The 18,022-nt window shown below is 48.2% G+C and overlaps 1 long non-coding RNA gene across 1 annotated transcript in view; it reads left to right on the top strand.

Annotated features, from left to right (window-relative positions):
• Positions 1–18,022, top strand: part of LOC308161833 — a 77,435-nt gene that overhangs the window by 46,939 nt on the left and 12,474 nt on the right. The window contains exon 3 of the long non-coding RNA XR_013937567.1: positions 15,582–15,670. This is a non-coding gene — a long non-coding RNA (uncharacterized lncRNA). The remainder of the gene's footprint in view (positions 1–15,581; positions 15,671–18,022) is intronic.

Raw genomic sequence — 18,022 nt, forward strand, 5'->3', positions numbered from 1 at the left:
TAAGAAAAACCATTGAATGAGAAGGTGTGTTCAAACGTTTGACTGTCGCTTGTACATACAACTCAGTATTTTGATAATGGCAACCCTGGACGCTTTATGTCCCACGTTTGTGTGAAACGCGCCACTGCCACCAACACAAAGTGTCACATGCACACCTAGAATGGGGCTCCAATAACCAAAACTTGTGGCCAGAGGCAGAAATCCGGTTCATGACATCATCAGTTATGGAAGCATAGTAAGCGGTGGGTGTTTCTGTATGCTCCTGTGTGTGATTGTGTGTCTGCACGCCTACTCGGGTCTACACAGAGGAGGAGAGATCTAAGGTTAATCAGGTGAACTCCCCCCCCCCCCCCCCCAAACACACACAGACACACACACACACAGGAAACTAGGGGAAGAAGGCAGCCTTCCATGTGGTGTTGATTGCAAGCTGTTGAAAAGCTCCCATGGCGCGTTGCCAGGTGAGATCCACACAGGCAGCTTCAACTTCAGGCAAGCACGCCGTCTCTATAAAAAAGACCGTTCTCCTTCAACAAATCCAGTGTTGCCAGGTGGGATTGTTTTCCAGGTCTAACCACAGTCTAAAAGCCGACCCGGTGTGATCATAGGTAGCCCAATTGGGTGGGAATACGCCCAATCTGGCAACACTGAACACTAACCTCTAAAGAGGTTTTTTCCTTTGTTTGTTTTTACATTTTTTTCTTTATCCAAAACAAAACAAAAGCCTTTGAGATGTGAGAGAAACCCTAACCCTTACAAAGGGAGGGATTGTCATGTCTCGGTTTGCTCCGAAGATCTCTTTGCAGATCTACCTGCATTCTGTCCTCTACACCCCTCTCTCTCTCTCCCCCCCCCCTCTCCTTCTCACCTTCTCTCTTTCTCATGAACCCCAGGAAGCGGGGGGGTGTTGTGAGTTCTTGGAAGAGAAGGACCATATTTCAGGTAGACATGGGACAGGACCCGCCTCATTGTCATGCGTAGAATGAGGAATGGTAGGAAGGAGGGAGGGAGGGAGGGTGGGTGGGTGGTGTCCTCCCTTCCCAGCTCCTGGCTACGACTAGCGACCAGGACCGTCAGGGACTGTCAGGTTTTGGTGACTTTTAGAGACATTGTTGTAACGCTAGATAGAGCTAGAGACACCGCCATTATAGCGATGTGTTTGCAATGCCCCCCCCCCCCCCAACACGCCACCTCAGGGTTCACTGTCTGCCGGAATGCTGTTTCCAGGAAGGAAGAAAAATGCAGGAGTGATGAACCCCAGCCGGAAGGGGGGGGGGGGGGGGGGGAGACGACAAAATGGGAAGAGAGGGTGAGACGCTTAACAGAGTCAGAAGGCGACACCCAGAGGGGGAGAACAGGAACGGGAGAGAAGAGAAATGAGCGGATGGGGGGAGGGGGAGAAGAGGAAGAGAAGGGATGTGGCGGATTTGTGAAGAAAGGGGGGGGAGGGGAGGGGAGGGAGAGGGGGGAAGGAGGGAGGGAGAGGGGGGAGGGAGGGAGGGAGGGAGAGGGGGAGGGAGAGGGGGGAGGGAGCGGCGTGTGTGTTCCCTCCTGGGTGTGTGTTATCACAGTACCTGTGTGTACAGCCTGATGACTCTGACCCCACCATGGATGAGGAGAGGGAGAGGGGGAGAAAGGGATAGAGGAAGCGGGGATAGGGGGGGGCAGGGTGCGTTACTGTGAAGGAAACCCAAACCACATTGGTCCTGACAAGCTGCTGCAGCTCCTCTGGCTTGTTTATCTCCGGCTAGCGCAGAGGGCAGGGTCCTGACACACACCTGAGGCGCACACACACACACACACACATACACACACTCACACACAAGCCACATTAAAAGTCTTGTTCAGGGCCACCAAAGTCGTCGGGCTGCACGTGTCTCTGCGTTTCAACTCATCTGTTCATCAAGATCATCTTTCGTCGTGTGGAACTGAACATGGGTGGAGGGTTTGTTAGCAGATGCTGGGTGTCGGTTGGTCAATTTAAGTGTGTGTGTGCCACAACGGCTCCCGGTCAGGAGGGGCTCGGTCCACGTCAGGCCAGTGTGACACAATGGGGGGGGGGGGGGGGCGGGCGGACACTGAACCCCAAATTGCTCCCAACGAGCGGGCCGGCGCCTTGCATGGTAACTTTCCGCCATTGGTGTGTGAATGAGTGAATGAGAGGCCGTTGTAAAGCGCTTTGGAATAAGGCGTTATTATATAAGTGCAGTCCATTGACCGTCTACAGTGACCCAGTTTGTGCGGGCTCGCAGGTACAGCGTGGATATTCTGGTTGGTTTCCGACTGAAGTCAAGTCTATTCAGAGACTATTCCCCAGATATTCCATTTCTCTCCTGATCTCTCTCTCTCTCCCCCCCCCCTCTTTCTTTCATTTCTGTGCTCCATCAAGCAGTCTCTCTCTCCCTCCTTATTCCGCCCTCCCTCCCTCCTGGTTTACGACCCAGGGTCTTGTGAGCGTCTCAAGGTTGTTCGCTGGTGATTGTGGCCGTCCGTTCTCGCCCGTGGAGCGTGAAAGACGAGCCCCTCGCTCTGAGGCGGAGGAGAGAAGGCACTGGCCACGGACGTGTGTGTCTGTGTCTGTGTCTGTGTCTGTGTCTGTGTCTGTGTCTGTGTGCGTGTTAGTGTCTGTGTGTGTTTGTGTCTGTGTGTCTGTGTGTCTGTGTGTGTGTATGGGGGTAGAAGCAGGACTGAGATGGAAGCTGTGTTGATGGTGGAAACCTGGGTTGGAGTGGACTCTGACAGATGCAGCGAGAGTGGGGGTGTGAGGGAGACTAGGTGTGACAGGAAGGTGTGTGTGTGTGCCTGTGTGTGCGTGTGTGTATGTGTGTGTGTGTGTGTGTGTGTGTGTGTGTGTGTGTGTGTGTGTGTGTGTGTGTGTGTGTGCGCGTCCTGAATCTCCCTCAACCAGATGGCCCTGTATTCTTAACAGGGCCCCAGTAGTGTCGAAGACTCCTTCCGTTCCTCTAGATAAGCTGCCTCTCTTCCCTCTCTCTCTCTCTCTCTCTCTCTCTCTCTCTCTCTCTCTCTCTCTCTCTCTCTCTCTCTCTCTCTCTCTCTCTCTCTCTCTCTCTCTCTCACACACACACTTTCTCTCTCTCTCAATCTCTCACTTCCTCTCTCACACACATTCTCTCTCTCCCTCTAACTTTCTCTCTCTCGCTCTCGTTCCCTCTCTCTCTCTCCCTATTTTTTTAATTTATGCTGACACACAGTGTGAACGATGCAGCTGTCAGTGGAGCCATTGACGTGAACACTCCAGCATCCTCACGCGAACCACACACCTGTCACACACCTGTCACGCTTCTGTCACACACCTCACACACATTAGGGCTGTCAATGTTAACGATCGCGGTTCATTTGGAAACCTTAATTTCTTTGGCTTACTTTCCTTTGAATTACGCTCCAAATTTTGATTTTGGTAGGTTGAAGGATTTGGTTAGTCTCTTGTCTCTTGTCTCTTGATAGATTTGATGGATGCCTCTTGGGTCCTCATGTTGACAGACTCCAAAGGCAAATGCGACGCCTAGAATCAATATTAGACATTGACGGCTCTCTTCTGCCGGCACACGTCATGTGAAGAACCAGAAACACCTGTCAAGCCATCACTTAGGTACACTGAAAAAGGGGGATTATCTACACAAATACAGTTATGATCAAATACAATCTGATTGGAGTGTAGAGCCAACAGGAAACATTTTTCCACATTACTTATGCCGGTCACTGTATATGAAAATAATAATAAAGGAAAAATGTATGTATTGAAGCGGTTAGTACAGTCATTCCTTGTGTAACCGTCACAGCCCTTATCCATATATATTTGGACACTGACAGAATTTTCATAATCATGGCTCTGTACACCACCACAATGGACTTGAAATGAAACAAATCAGGTGAACAGTGTAGGAATTACAACAGTTTCTACATGTGCCCCCCCCCCCTTTTTAAGGGACCAAAAGTAATTGTACAAACTAACAATCATAAATCAAATCATTGTCACTTGTAATACTTGGTTGCAAATCTTTGCAGTCAATGACAGCCTGAAGTCTGGAAACCATAGACATCATAGACATCATAGACATCACCAGACGCTGGGTTTGGTCCCTGGTGATGCTCTGCCAGGCCTCTACTGCAACTGTCTTCAGTCCCTGCTTGTTCTTGGGGCATTTCCCCTTCAGTTTTGTCTTGAGCAAGTGAAACGCATTGCTCAATTGGATTCAGGTCAGGTGATTGACTTGGCCATTGCATAACATTCCACTTCTTTGCTTTCAAAAAACTCTTTGGTTGCTTTCGCAGTATGCTTCAGGGCATTGTCCATCTGCACTGTGAAGCGCCGTCCAATGACTTCTGAAGCGTTTGTCTGAATATGAGCAGATAATGTTGCCCGAAAACACTTCAGAATTCATCCTGCTGCTCTTGTCAGCAGTCACATCATCAATAAATACGAGGGAACCAGTTCTAACCAGCCGTACATGCCCACGCCATAACACTACCACCACCATGCGTCACTGATGAGGTGGTATGCTTTGGATCATGAGCGGTCTCTTTCCTTCTCCATACTCTTCTCTTCCCATCATTCTGGTACAAGTTGATCTTTGTCCCATCTGTCCATAGGATGTTGTTCCAGAACTGGACAGGCTTTTAGAGATGTTTTTGTGGCAAACTCTAATCTGGTCTTCCTGTTTTGAGGCTCACTAATGGTTTACATCTTGTGGTGAACCCTCTGTATTCTCTCTGGTGAAGTCTTCTCTTGATTGTTGACTTTGATACGCAGGTACACAGATATGCCTCCCTCCTGGAGAGTGTTCTTGATCTGGCCAACTGTTGTGAAGGGGTTTTTCTTCACCAGGGAAAGAATTCTTCTGTCATCCACCACAGTTGTTTTTCATGGTCTTCCAGGTCCTTTGGTGTTGCTGAGCTCACCAGTGTGTTCTTTCTTTTTAAGAATGTACCAAACAGTTGATTTGGCCACACCTAATGTTTCTGCTATCTCTCTGATGGGTTTGTTTAGATTTTTCAGCCTAATGATGGCTTGCTTCACTGATAGTGACAGCTCTTTGGACCTCATATTGAGAGTTGACAGCAACAGATTCCAAATGCAAATACCACACTTGAAATTAACTCTAGACATGTTATCTGCTCCTTGTAAATAATGAGGGAATAACACAGCTGGCCATGGAACAATGTGAGAGAGACTAGATGTGACAGGAAGGTGTGTGTGTGTGTGTGTGTGTGTGTGTGTGTGCCTGTGCCTGTGCGTGCGCGTGCGCGCGCCAGTGTGTCTGCGTGTCTGTGTCTGTCCATATGTGTGTCCGTGTGTGTGTCCGTGTGTGTGTCCGTGTGTCCATGGTTCAGCTCTTCACAGATGTAATAACGAGCAGTGGAGAGCCGAGCCTGAAAAACACTTCCTCTTTATTCCCGCCGCGTAGGAAACTCATATTTACAACCGTCTCGGAACCATTGAACTTCATCCCCTGTTTCCCAGGGGGAACTCTCACGTCCTCCCCCGGGAGCCAATAAAGGATGGTTCTCCTCCTCTGTAGTGCTGCCGGGGATATCCATTTCTAATTGTCGTCCCCAAGGACGGTGGCCAAGGACGTTTCATTATATCTTCTTCTCAACCAGAACCACTGTCCACGCCGTCTGACAGCACCCTACCTCCCAGTCTACCTCATGTGGTGAGAGAGTCTCTCAGTGAAACGACTACCCACCCCCCCCACACACCCGCACTCGCCCCCCCGACCACCTCTCGCTTTGATCTGGGAACCTCAGAAGACCTCAGCACCCTCGCCTCCGTCATGCCTGGTCTGTGTGGAGGTTTGACGAGGGAGGGAGTGATTGAGAGGGAGGCAGGGGGAGAGAGAGAGAGAGGGGGGGGGGGGGGGGTGGCAGCAGAGGCATTAATGCAGGACTGTGTCGGTGGCTGAACACGCCGCGTGTTTTAATGAGACACGGGGAAGACGGCGCCTCGCCTCGCGTGCGTCTCTCCGCTCAGACCCGGGAGGTAATGACAGGATCAGCAGCAGCAGCAGCTTGGCGCCCCGTTCCTCCGCTCCCTCCCCGCTCCCCACAGTCCTAATGGCCAACCTCACATCTATCAAAAGTCCCGAGCGTCTCCCGTCATGTTTACGTTCTGACGTTTGTGACGTACGGATGCTGAACGTTCCTAGCGTAATCACGAGTGGTTAACACGGCCTCCCCTCCTCCCTGTGCGTTACAACGAGCCCGTCTGCCGGTTTCTACCTCCGCCCGTTTTTTAACGCACAGAACGCGTTCCGTCCGGTGCTGTTCCGATGAGCCTGCCCTGCAGCTTCCTCTGCTGTGCTGTGTTGACTTTGATGTTGAGAGTCTGATGATGACACTTTGGTGTTAGCCAGACAGTGCAAGGAGACCAGGAGTTGCTCCGTACTCTGACGGTTCGCTCCAGTAATGCTCTGCCTCAGGCGTGGAAGAGGGCTCTCCTTTGATATGGACAGACAGAGGGTCAGACAGACAGACAGAGGGCCAGCCAGCATGTTAGAAGGGTCTGCGGTGTGGCATCTCACCATGGCTCACCTCACTCCATTGTACTACTGTGTATGCTGCTGCTGCTGCTGGGGCTGGGGCTGAAATAAGGACCTTTTTCCAAGAGTCCCTCTTCTACAGTAAGAGGGAGGAAATAACACCAATGTGACATTTTCTGGTGGAAAAGTCCCCAAGTAGGACGTGGTCATTTTTCCGTTTTTTTACAGATTAAGGAAGTGCAGATTGTAAGCTTTCAAATGACGTGTCATACAATGAAATAGTTGAAGACGATTAGGCGTATTTGAATGTTGGCTCACCTCAAACTAAATGCCTGAGAAACTCGGTCTGAATCAAAACAGACGCGCTTGCTACCATGGTGTTGGTAGTTAGCTAGCAAGCTAGCAGCTAAGAAGGAACTATGAATGCTATGAACATCTAACTGCATGTTTAGCACATCACAACATGCTGATAGAACGTCAACATGCTAAACACACATACACATAATTAGATGATCACACAGTCTTGTCTTTTGAACACGTCCTAAAACGTACGTTTGTTGACGAGCCATGTATTACTAACTCACAGTGGGAAGCAGGGTGGCAGACGATAGAGTGAATCCAATTCACAAATTAAAGTATGTCGAGATCCCAAAACTGTTGTTTGTTGTATTGAGTGGCCTCTTCAACACTTAAACACTTAATATGACAAAAAAACTACTGAAAACACATTTTTAAAAAGACGCTTTTTGGTCATTTGCGCTTGAGAATTGCCGACATGACATGCTGACCTTTTCACCCGACGGTGTCCCATACATAAGGGAGTGGCAGGGAGATGATGTTTATACAGGCTGCCTACAGTAGCTCTCTCTCTCCCGCTCCCTCCTCCTTCCCTCTCCATACAAACGAGAGCCCGTCACTTTAAGTGAATGTCTTCATCAATTTCGACGGAAGAGAGAGAATAACTATCGATCAGTTTGTTCCCCGAAGTAGAAACTTCTTTCAGAGACTGGTTAGAAGCTGTGTGTGCGTGTGTATGTGTGTGAGTGTGTGTGCGTGACGTGTGTGCGTGTGTGTGTGTGTGCGTGCTGTGCATCTGAGAGAAGACTCTGCCTGTTCATCTGTGGGAGCCGCCAGAGACAGACACACACACAGACACAGACCCTACCTTCAACACACACACAGACTCCCTACCTTCAACACAGACACAGACTCTCTACCTTCAACACAGACACAGACTCTCTACCTTCAACACACACACAGACTCTCTACCTTCAACACAGACACAGACTCTCTACCTTCAACACAGACACAGACTCTCTACCTTCAACACACACACAGACTCTCTACCTTCAACACAGACACAGACTCTCTACCTTCAACACAGACACAGACTCTCCACCTTCAACACAGACACACACTCTCTACCTTCAACACAGACACAGACTCTACCTTCAACACACACACAGACTCTCTACCTTCAACACAGACACAGACTCTCTACCTTCAACACAGACACAGACTCTCTACCTTCAACACACACACAGACTCTCTACCTTCAACACAGACACAGACTCTCTACCTTCAACACAGACACAGACTCTCTACCTTCAACACAGACACAGACTCTACCTTCAACACACACACAGACTCTCTACCTTCAACACAGACACAGACTCTCTACCTTCAACACAGACACAGACTCTCTACCTTCAACACAGACACAGACTCTCTACCTTCAACACAGACACAGACTCCCAGTCCCTACCTTCAACACAGACACAGACTCTCTACCTTCAACACAGACACAGACTCTCTACCTTCAACACAGACACAGACTCTCTACCTTCAACACAGACACAGACTCTCTACCTTCAACACACACACAGACTCTCTACCTTCAACACAGACACACACTCTCTACCTTCAACACACACACAGACTCTCTACCTTCACCACAGACACAGACTCTCTACCTTCAACACACACACAGACTCTCCACCTTCACCACAGACACAGACTCTCTACCTTCAACACAGACACAGACTCTCCACCTTCAACACAGACACAGACTCCCTACCTTCATCACAGACACAGACACAGACTCTCCACCTTCAACACAGACACAGACTCTACCTTCAACACAGACACAGACTCCCTACCTTCAACACAGACACAGACTCTCTACCTTCAACACAGACACAGACTCTCCACCTTCAACACAGACACAGACTCTACCTTCAACACAGACACAGACTCTCTACCTTCAACACAGACACAGACTCTCTACCTTCAACACAGACACACACTCTCTACCTTCAACACAGACACAGACTCTCTACCTTCAACACAGACACAGACACAGACTCTCTACCTTCAACACAGACACAGACACAGTCTCTCTACCTTCAACACAGACACAGCCTCTCTACCTTCAACACAGACACACAGACTCTCTACCTTCAACACACGCACAGACTCTCTACCTTCAACACAGACACAGCCTCCCTTCACCACAGACACAGACTCCTGCAGACCACAGAGGCTCTCAGACTCTGCTCTAGGCAGCTCTGATTCCTGGTGATTTGATAAACGGCGGGTGCCTGTCTCCATTTGAGCGTTTCAAGTGAACTTAGTTCCTTTACGACTCAGATAGGCTTCACGTGCGTTAGATAGTGTGGGTGGTACTCATTTACACATTCTCTATCTCACCCACACACACACACACACACGCGCACACACACACACACACACACACACACACACACACACACCTCATACTGAGACGTCACAACTTCGCCCACTCTTGCTGCAGGCAGCCTTACACCACCCCCAGAGAGCTGAACGCATCAAAGGAAAGCTTCATTTTCCTCTCCCTCTTTTCCTCTCCTCCTCACTTATTCTACCCCTTTTTTAATATATTTTTTTCTTATCCAAATTCGTTGAATTCCCAACCAGTATTTAACCACCGCAGTTTATCAGCATTACTTTGATTGTGTAACAGTAAACAATAGTCAACATCAACACAGTTTAATTTGTGTTCTTTGTTACATTATGAGAGCAATTCTAATTGGTGTATTTGCATGGCGTACTGTAGACCCCAGTCTTTTTTTCTTCACCCTCTCTACCCCCCCCCCCCCCCCCCCCCCCCCCTCTCTCTTTCTCCTGATGTATTAACCCAGATTATCACTAATCTGATTTCTAAAGCGGACAGCCTTGCTTCTACATTATTAAATACATAGCTTGGGGGTAGGAGCAATACGTTGCAGGCCGAAACCTTCGAGCCAGGCTATCCTCCCCTCCCTTCCTCTTCTCCCTCCATCCTCCATCCTCCCCTCTCACCATCCTTCCATCCTTCCTCCCCCCTCCATCTGTCAGGCCCCAGCTCTTGACCACACACAGCAAGGCCAGTTCGCTACGGTAGAAAGATGACCCTGCCCTCCTGTCTTCTATCCTCGTCTTAAGGCCAGACGTTTTCTTCAGAGTGCCTTTTTGATGTCGTTGTGTTTATGCTTTTGAATAGAAAATGTAGTCTTTGATTGTGTTGATTGTGTCGACGTGTGCGTGCCTCCTCGCGTGCGTGCACGAGACCCCCCGTCACCAGACGGCCTCTGCGTTGGGCCAGAAGTGATGTGAACTGGCAGGTTGTTTTTTCCAGGGCTGGATGCTCCACCTGAGTGGCCTGGTTGTTGTTGCCGTGGCAAACAGACGTGCCTCCTGGTTAGCTCCCATCATTACTCATCTCCCTCCGTGTGTCTCTCTCTCTCTCTCTGATTCCTTCCTCATCTCTCCTCTAAATGACCTCTGTCCTGCCAGCGGACCTGGTGCCACTGCTGATTTACTCTGTGTGTGTGTGTGTGTGTGTGTGTGTGTGTGTTTGTACAGTGTAGGGCGTTGACAGAGCCGCCAATTTGAAATGACGAAAGCCCTATGATCCTTTCCGCGAATCGGCCTCGAACACTTTCCACGAGCAGCGCTAAAATAAATAAAAACAGCTGTGGACGGGAAAGAAGAGATAGGAGACTTTGTTTGCAGGTAAAAGCACACAATGCGTGAGTTAAATGTCTCCTTCTACCTCAAGCACCTGTTCATTCAAACATCCAGCGAATCAACAACCCGTCACCGCTCCACCACGTCACAACTGTGTGACACAGTTTTAAATGGCCCTCGATACAACACAAACATCCTTAGTGAGTTATGTCCATCCTCTATGGGTAGGGTTCACTACAGCGCTACAAATACTTTGGATTGGTGATGAAACAATTTTATTTTCTTATAACACATTTATGATGTGATAAAAAAAATTCAAATTTTTTTTTTTTTTTTTTTTTTTGAGTTTTATGACGGTATTGACAAAAAAAACGTCGCTATTTTCAGAGACCCCAGTTCTCAGTTGAACCATAAAAGCTTCCAACCCTATCTCACACGTTCACTCTCCTCTCTCTTTCTCTAATTTCTCTCTCTCACAATTCACTGTCTTTCCTCTCTCTCGCACACACATTCACTGGATGTCGGCTGGTTGTGGGTGGCGCAGGCATAGGCCTGTTATTGATATTTTAATGTAGCCTAGTTTTGAACATTTTCGCAGGTACAAGGTATGTTTGCTTTACTAATACAGTGTGTTTGTAGAAAGGTGGATAGGTCTGTACCTGGGAAATGGGTATTTCTGGTGTGAATAGAATAGAACACTATATTATCCGATAGGATGTTTTTGTCGGCCTAGAGACAAACTCGGCACAGACAATTACGGTCCTCCTGTACGCTAGCGTTTGTAGTGCAGATAGATTACCGCCACGGCCTTCAGGGACATCAGTTCTGTTGGACAGAATGAGTACAGGAATGCAACGTGTTATCTCAGGACTCCTTCAGGTGGGTTTCTGAATCGATAAGGAACATTTCTTCTCTCACATGTTTTCTTCTGCCTTAACTGATGGTAGGAGTAATAATAATAATAATTCATTAAATTTATATAGCGCTTTTCCGAGGCTCAAAGACGCTGAGTAGAGAGGCAGCCAGTCCCCTGCTCTATTCATCTACCGTGGGGTTGAACTCTGGGACCATCGCAACCATAAAATGGGAGCACGGTTTTGAGCACGGTTTCTCTTCATACATTTTTTTTCCGCTTTATCTCTCTTTCCTCCTCCCTCCCTCCCTCCCTCCCTCCCTCTCTATATATTTGGGACTTTAAGCAGCAATGGTTCAGAATCGTGCATTGCATAGTGGGACTTTCTTTTTTTCTTTCTCGCGAACGTCGTAGCCGTCCCTTCAACGGTCGATGCTTTAAGTGCCAAATATAGAAGGAGGGAGGGATGGAGGGAAGGAGGGAGGGAAGGAGGGAGGGAAGGAGGGAGGGAGGGAGGGACGGACGGACGGAGGGAGGAGGAAATAGAGATAAAGCTAAATCATTTTTAATGAAGAGAAACCGTGTTACGCGTGTGATGGAGCGCGTCTGAAAGGCAGAGTCATTCTTTGGGGAACGGAGTGGATTCCTCTCTCACCATCTGCTGACCGCTAGCACCGCACTGCTCTCCCATCCCTCACAGCCTGAGTGGGCTTTTAGTCCAAACAAGACTGGCTCTCCCAACTCTCTCTCTCTCGCTCACTCACCCCTTTCCTCTCTTACCTCTCAGTCCTCTCCATCCCTCCCCCCAATCTCAATTCTCTCTATCTCCCCCATCCAAGACCTCTATCTCCCCCATCTCAGACCTCTATCTCCCCCATCTCAGTCTTCTATCTCCCTCACCTCAGACCTCTATCTCCCCCATCCCAGTCCTCTATCTCCCCCATCCCAGTCCTCTATCTCCCCCACCTCAGACCTCTATCTCCCCCCATATGTCCTCTATCTCCCCCATCCAAGACCTCTATCTCCCCCATCCAAGACCTCTATCTCCCCCATCTCAGACCTCTATCTCCCCCATCCCAGTCCTCTATCTCCCCCATCCCAGTCCTCTATCTCCCCCATCCCAGTCCTCTATCTCCCCCACCTCTGTCCTCTATCTCCCCCATCTCAGACCTCTATCTCCCCCATCCCAGTCCTCTATCTCCCCCACCTGTGTCCTCTATCTCCCCCACCTCTGTCCTCTATCTCCCCCCATATGTCCTCTATCTCCCCCATCCCAGTCCTCTATCTCCCCCATCCCAGTCCTCTATCTCCCCCATCCCAGTCCTCTATCTCCCCCATCCCAGTCCTCTCTACCCCCCCCCCATCTCATGGACCGACAGAACACCCAATAAACCATATAAACAGTATGATATTCTATAGCTGGGCCAGCCTGAGCGGGGGGCCTGCCCCCCCGCTGCTCCAGCCCCTCCCTCCAGCCCCTCCCTCCCAACGCGTGGCCTTGCGGGCATGCACGTTGCTCAAGGCAAGTCGATGGGAATTAAATATTTTTGCGTGTTCATCAGTCTTGGCTGTAACTACAGTATGTGCATGCATATGCGTGTGTGTGTGTGTGTGTGTGTGTGTGTGTGTGTGTGTGTGTGTGAAAGAGAGAGAGAGAGAGACACTGCAGTGTCTATGCTAGGTGGCTGAGCCACACTTGAAGATGTCCAGAGTGTGATGTACAGCTCCGCTGGCCGGTCTCCCCTATAAAATATGGCTAATCACTCACAGCCAACTGCCCCCCCCCCCCCCCCTCCACTGTCAGAGCCAAGAGGACCTCGGGTGAACCAATCAATTAGCGGCCTTATGGCTGAATGGACGGGTGATTGAGACTGAGGAGGAGGAGAGACAGGGGAGGAGGAGAAGGAGGAGGAGGAGGAGGGACAGGACAGGGGTGCAGAAGGTTAGTTAGATGAGGAGGGTAGTTAGATGAGGAGGGTAGTTAGACGAGGAGGGTTAGGGTTAGGGAGAAATTATTATGCATGAGAATCTCCGTAATCTGCCTAGCTGTTACTAAAATATATTATGGTATATTATTATTATGGTATTATACCAATCGGATTAGATTATTATGGCCATGATATTTCATGTTTTCCTCTTCAACTTGTCAATCCATCAACTCAATGTGTCAATCCATCTAGCCTATCTAATCCATCTAGTCTATATATAAAAATATTTCATTTTTGAAAGCCTAATCTTGGAAGTGTAGGAGGAGTGAGAGACTCCAGTACTGCATTCGACGTTGACTCAATTTGTCATGGTTTGAGAAATTAATTAACATTAAGTAACATAGCATTTTATTTTTAAAGCCTTCCCATTCTGCCATATGTGCAGTGATTAGCCACTTGATATCATTAAGTAAATTATCATCCCACATATCAACCGGCTCGTGACAGCCTCCCTCATTCTGTCTAGCCTCGTTATGAATAAGACAGAACATTTATTCTATTTCTGTTCTGAAGCTGTGACATCTAACAATTAATTTCCCAAATAACACAAGTTTCCAAGTAGGATAATGCTGTGGGTCTGTGCTTGCTACAGAAGCCTTTAGTTCTAGCCTAAATGAAGTCCTGTAGCCTGGTGATGTGATGTATTAGAACAACAATAGGCCTCGTTTGATCCAGTTTAGATTTGATATCAAACAGTTAGTATAAGGTTAACATAGAGATTCTCAGCTTTTATTGGATGGGATTTGGGTACATATTGGTTTCATCAACATTTTTTATGCACAGTCTTATTGGTTGGTTTGGTCTGAGTTTCTTTACAACCAAGAGAATAGAGGATCCATATACTGTACAGTCGTCAATATTTGTGACAGCTGCTGGTGAAAGGGGTACATGTCTGCAGCCGATTTAATGTTTGGACCTTTATTTTGAAAAATGTAAATACATTTCAGCATTGTTGAAAATCAATGACACACTCGCTAGTCAACTAACACAGCTCGTTTTGTGAGCCTGCTAACAATGTTAAGTAGTGTTCTAGTTAACTAGGTAGCAGTGGGGATTACTCACCGAAACCATTGCGTTGCAGTACTTTGGCTTGACTAGCGAGTTTGTGTTGTGATTCTCAACAACGTTGAAATGTATTTCTGTGTTTAAAAAAAAAGAAATCCGAACATTTTGATTGGTTGCCGACTTGTTCCCCCTTTTCACCAGCTGCTGTCACATTTGCCGTCTGTTGAACACGTAGAGACTTTAAGGAAGTGTGTGTGTGTGTGTGTGTGTGTGTGTCCGTAAGGAACGTAGGTGATGTTCCTGAGAAGTAGTACTACAGTAGAGAAGTAGTACTACAGTAGCACTGGTTGTTATTGTTGGTAGACTAGAGGGGGAGTTTCAGTTGGCTGTGGCTCTGCTCTGTGTGTTGATGCTAGCTAGCAGTCAGCTCTGTGTGTTGATGCTGGTGAGCAGTCAGCAGTCAGCTCTGATAGCAACCAGTTTGTTTTTGCTGCGACTGTCAATATTAGCATAGCGATAGAAGGGAGGAGCACATCCCCCTCTGAGGGTCTCTGACACACGGCACGCCACACTCAGCACGTGTTTGGGGGTGGGGGGGGGCTCTGTGTGTGTGTGTGCCTGTGTGCCTGTGTGCCTGTGTGTGTGTGTGTGTGTGTGTGTGTGTGTGTGTGTGTGTGTGTGTGTGTGTGTGTGTGTGTGTGCGCGTGTGTGTCTCTCTCTGTGTGTGTGTGTGTGTGTGTGTGTGTGTTGGGGGGTGCTGGCCCTTTCACCATGCTCCTCATTAAATATTAAAATGTGATTGCGGGTGGCCGAGAACAGAGGAGTGTGTCCTCACCTCCACCTCTTCTCTCTCCTCCAGAGAGTTACATGGTAAACAAATGCATCCCCCAACTCTCTCTCTTTCTCCCACTCACCCTCCCTGCCCTCTCTCTCTCTCTCTCTCTCGCTCTCTCTGAAGAGAGTGTCTGTCTGTGTGTGTGTCTGTCTATGTGTGAGTCTGTCTCTGTCTCTGTGTGTCTGTCTGTGTGTGTCTCCGTGGTGCAGGCCAGATGTCTGCAGACAGACAGCCTCTGTAGCCCCGGGGCAGAGCTGGTGTGTTACCTCCATGTCACCCTGTCCCTGCCTGTCACCCTGTCCCTGTCCCTGCCTGTCACCCTGTCCCTGTCCCTGTCCCTGTCCCTGTCCCTGCCCGGAACGACTGTGGGCCGCCTGACCTTGACCGTTGTCCTCTCTCTGTCCCTGTCACAGGCATCCCGAGACAGACGGACGGACGGACAGACGTAGGCGGTGGGACGGGCGAGGATAGGACCAGAGAACATCTCTCGAGGCAACAACAGGTCAGTTTGTTGTGTTGTGTTACTCAGTAACACAGTTTGTTGTGCTTCTCTGTCTGTCTATCTTTCTGTCTGTCTATCTCTAAATCTGTCTGTCAATCTCTGTCTATCCCGCTGTCTATCTCTCTGTCCCTGTCCGTCCGTCTGTCTGTCTGTCTGTCTCTCTGTCTCTCTGTCTGTCTGTCTCTCTGTCTGTCTGTCTATCTCTCTGTATGTCTGTCAGACATCTCTGTCTATCTATCTCGCTGTCTGTCTGTCTATCTCTCTGTCTATCTCTCTGTATGTCTGTCTGTCTGTTTGTCTATCTCTCTACCTGTATCTCTCTGTCTGTCTATCAACAACACACACCGTGTCATCCTGTTACAGATGAATCACCTCTTTAGTTAAGTTTCAGTCAGTGATTAGGAAACATCTAATTGAATGGGCCTCACAATTATGCTTTTCACCTATAGTCAGTTAGGCTTTTTTTAGATGGATTAATATTGTGGAATATGTCCGTCCGTATGCAAGTATGCTGAAGCGAGCAGCATTTCCCTGTGTATCCCCTTTATTTCCAAGCTTTTTCGAGTGCTTCGGTTTGGATGTGAAAGTGGCCAGCCGTTGAACGGGAAAAGACATTACAGGTTGATAGAATTATGGAGAGACTCTCTTGTACCATGAAGAGGCAGCACTCATTTGATTTGATACCTATCAGTACTTACAGTGCTCAACGGAATGCCTGCATACTCTCTCTGCTCCTACTGGCTCTGCTGGGAATCGCTCTAGGTGTGTGTGTGTGTGTGTGTGTGTGTCGCTGTGTCCGCTGTGTCTGTGTCCCCCCGCTGTGTGTGTGTGTGTGTGTCTCTCTCTCTGTGTGTGCTCTGGGCAGCTTGGCCGTGTGGAGAAGGAGGTGTTATGTGTACCCTTAAGTGTTCAGTGCTGCTTAGCCCCGAAATATTTGATTCCCTGTTTGTATAATATAATTTGTGGAACCAAATAAAGTATTCAAATGTGTGTGTGTGTGTGTGTGTGTGTCCGCTGTGTGTGTGTGTGTGTCTCTGTGTCTACGGTGTGTGTGTCTCTGTGTGTGTACGGTGTGTGTGTCTCTGTGTCTCTGTGTGTCTGTGTATGTGTGTGTGTCCGCTTTGTGTGTGTGTGTCTCTGTGTGTCTACGGTGTGTGTGTCTCTGTGTGTGTACGGTGTGTGTGTCTCTGTGTCTCTGTGTCTGTGTGTGTGTGTCTGTGTGTCTGTGTGTCTGTGTCTGTGTGTGTGTGTGTGTGTGGGTGTGGGTGTGTGTGTGTGTGTGTCTCTCTGTGTGTGTACGGTGTGTGTGTCTCTCTGTGTGTGTGTGTGTGTGTGTGTGTGTGTGTGTGTGTGTGTGTGTGTGCGTGCGCATCAAGGTCGGCAGCCTCAGATCAGCATGCTGTCCAACACGGTGAAGATAAACAGGCCGCTGTCGTGGTAACATAGACGGTCTCTTTGTCTTTGATGTGCTGGGACTCCCAAAGGCTTTAATCTACACATGGCCCAGGGAACACGTACTGCTCCATCTAGATTTATTAATCCCTATGTGATTGTGTGTGTGTGTTTTTTTTGTTTGTTTGTTCACAGCCTGCAGAGAAAACATTGTAATACTCTGGGTCTGAATGTAACCTAGCGGGTATTTAAGCTTGAGTTTGAGTAGCGATACTTTCCTCCATGTACTAGGATTGTGAGACTTTGTTTGTTTATTTGTTTATTTAAAAGGGACATTCATCGGACAGTCATTGACTCTCCCTGAGTTAGCTGGGTAGCTAAATGACATCAGCAGTCCCTGGGCAGGTGAATCCACAGGGGAAATACAGCCTCAGACGTTCTAAACAATTTAAAACAGAACTACAGGACATAGAAATATCACATAAAACAGAACTACAGGACATAGAAATATCACATGAAACAGAACTACAGGTAATAAAAACATCACACTTTACACTCAAGAAAACATGACATCAAATATTACATCATCAAAACAAATAAAAGAAAGAAAAAAAGTTTGGGCTCTGTGAGCAGTGGTCACATGATTGGTTATCAGCCATGATTTCAGTTTTGATTTGAAGCCTGTCAAAGTAGAACATTGTTTGATAGAGCTGGGTATTAAGGAAATGTACAGCTCTGATGGAAAAAGCCGAACGGACGATTTCAGTGGACCTATACTGCACCACACAGTTGCCGCTAGTAGACTTGCTATCGACCTGTAACACAAACTATGTTAGCCTAATGAAGCTGGCACTGAATCAGTGCTGCCACCAGCTACATGTTGATTTGGGTTCACTCAGTCGAAGAGAAATAATCGGAAAAACATTTAATTGAATGGTTTGAACATTTAGTTGATGTGGT

This window comes from Nansenia antarctica (assembly GCF_963989245.1).
Source record: "Nansenia antarctica genome assembly, chromosome: 1".
Taxonomy (NCBI): domain Eukaryota; kingdom Metazoa; phylum Chordata; class Actinopteri; order Argentiniformes; family Microstomatidae; genus Nansenia; species Nansenia antarctica.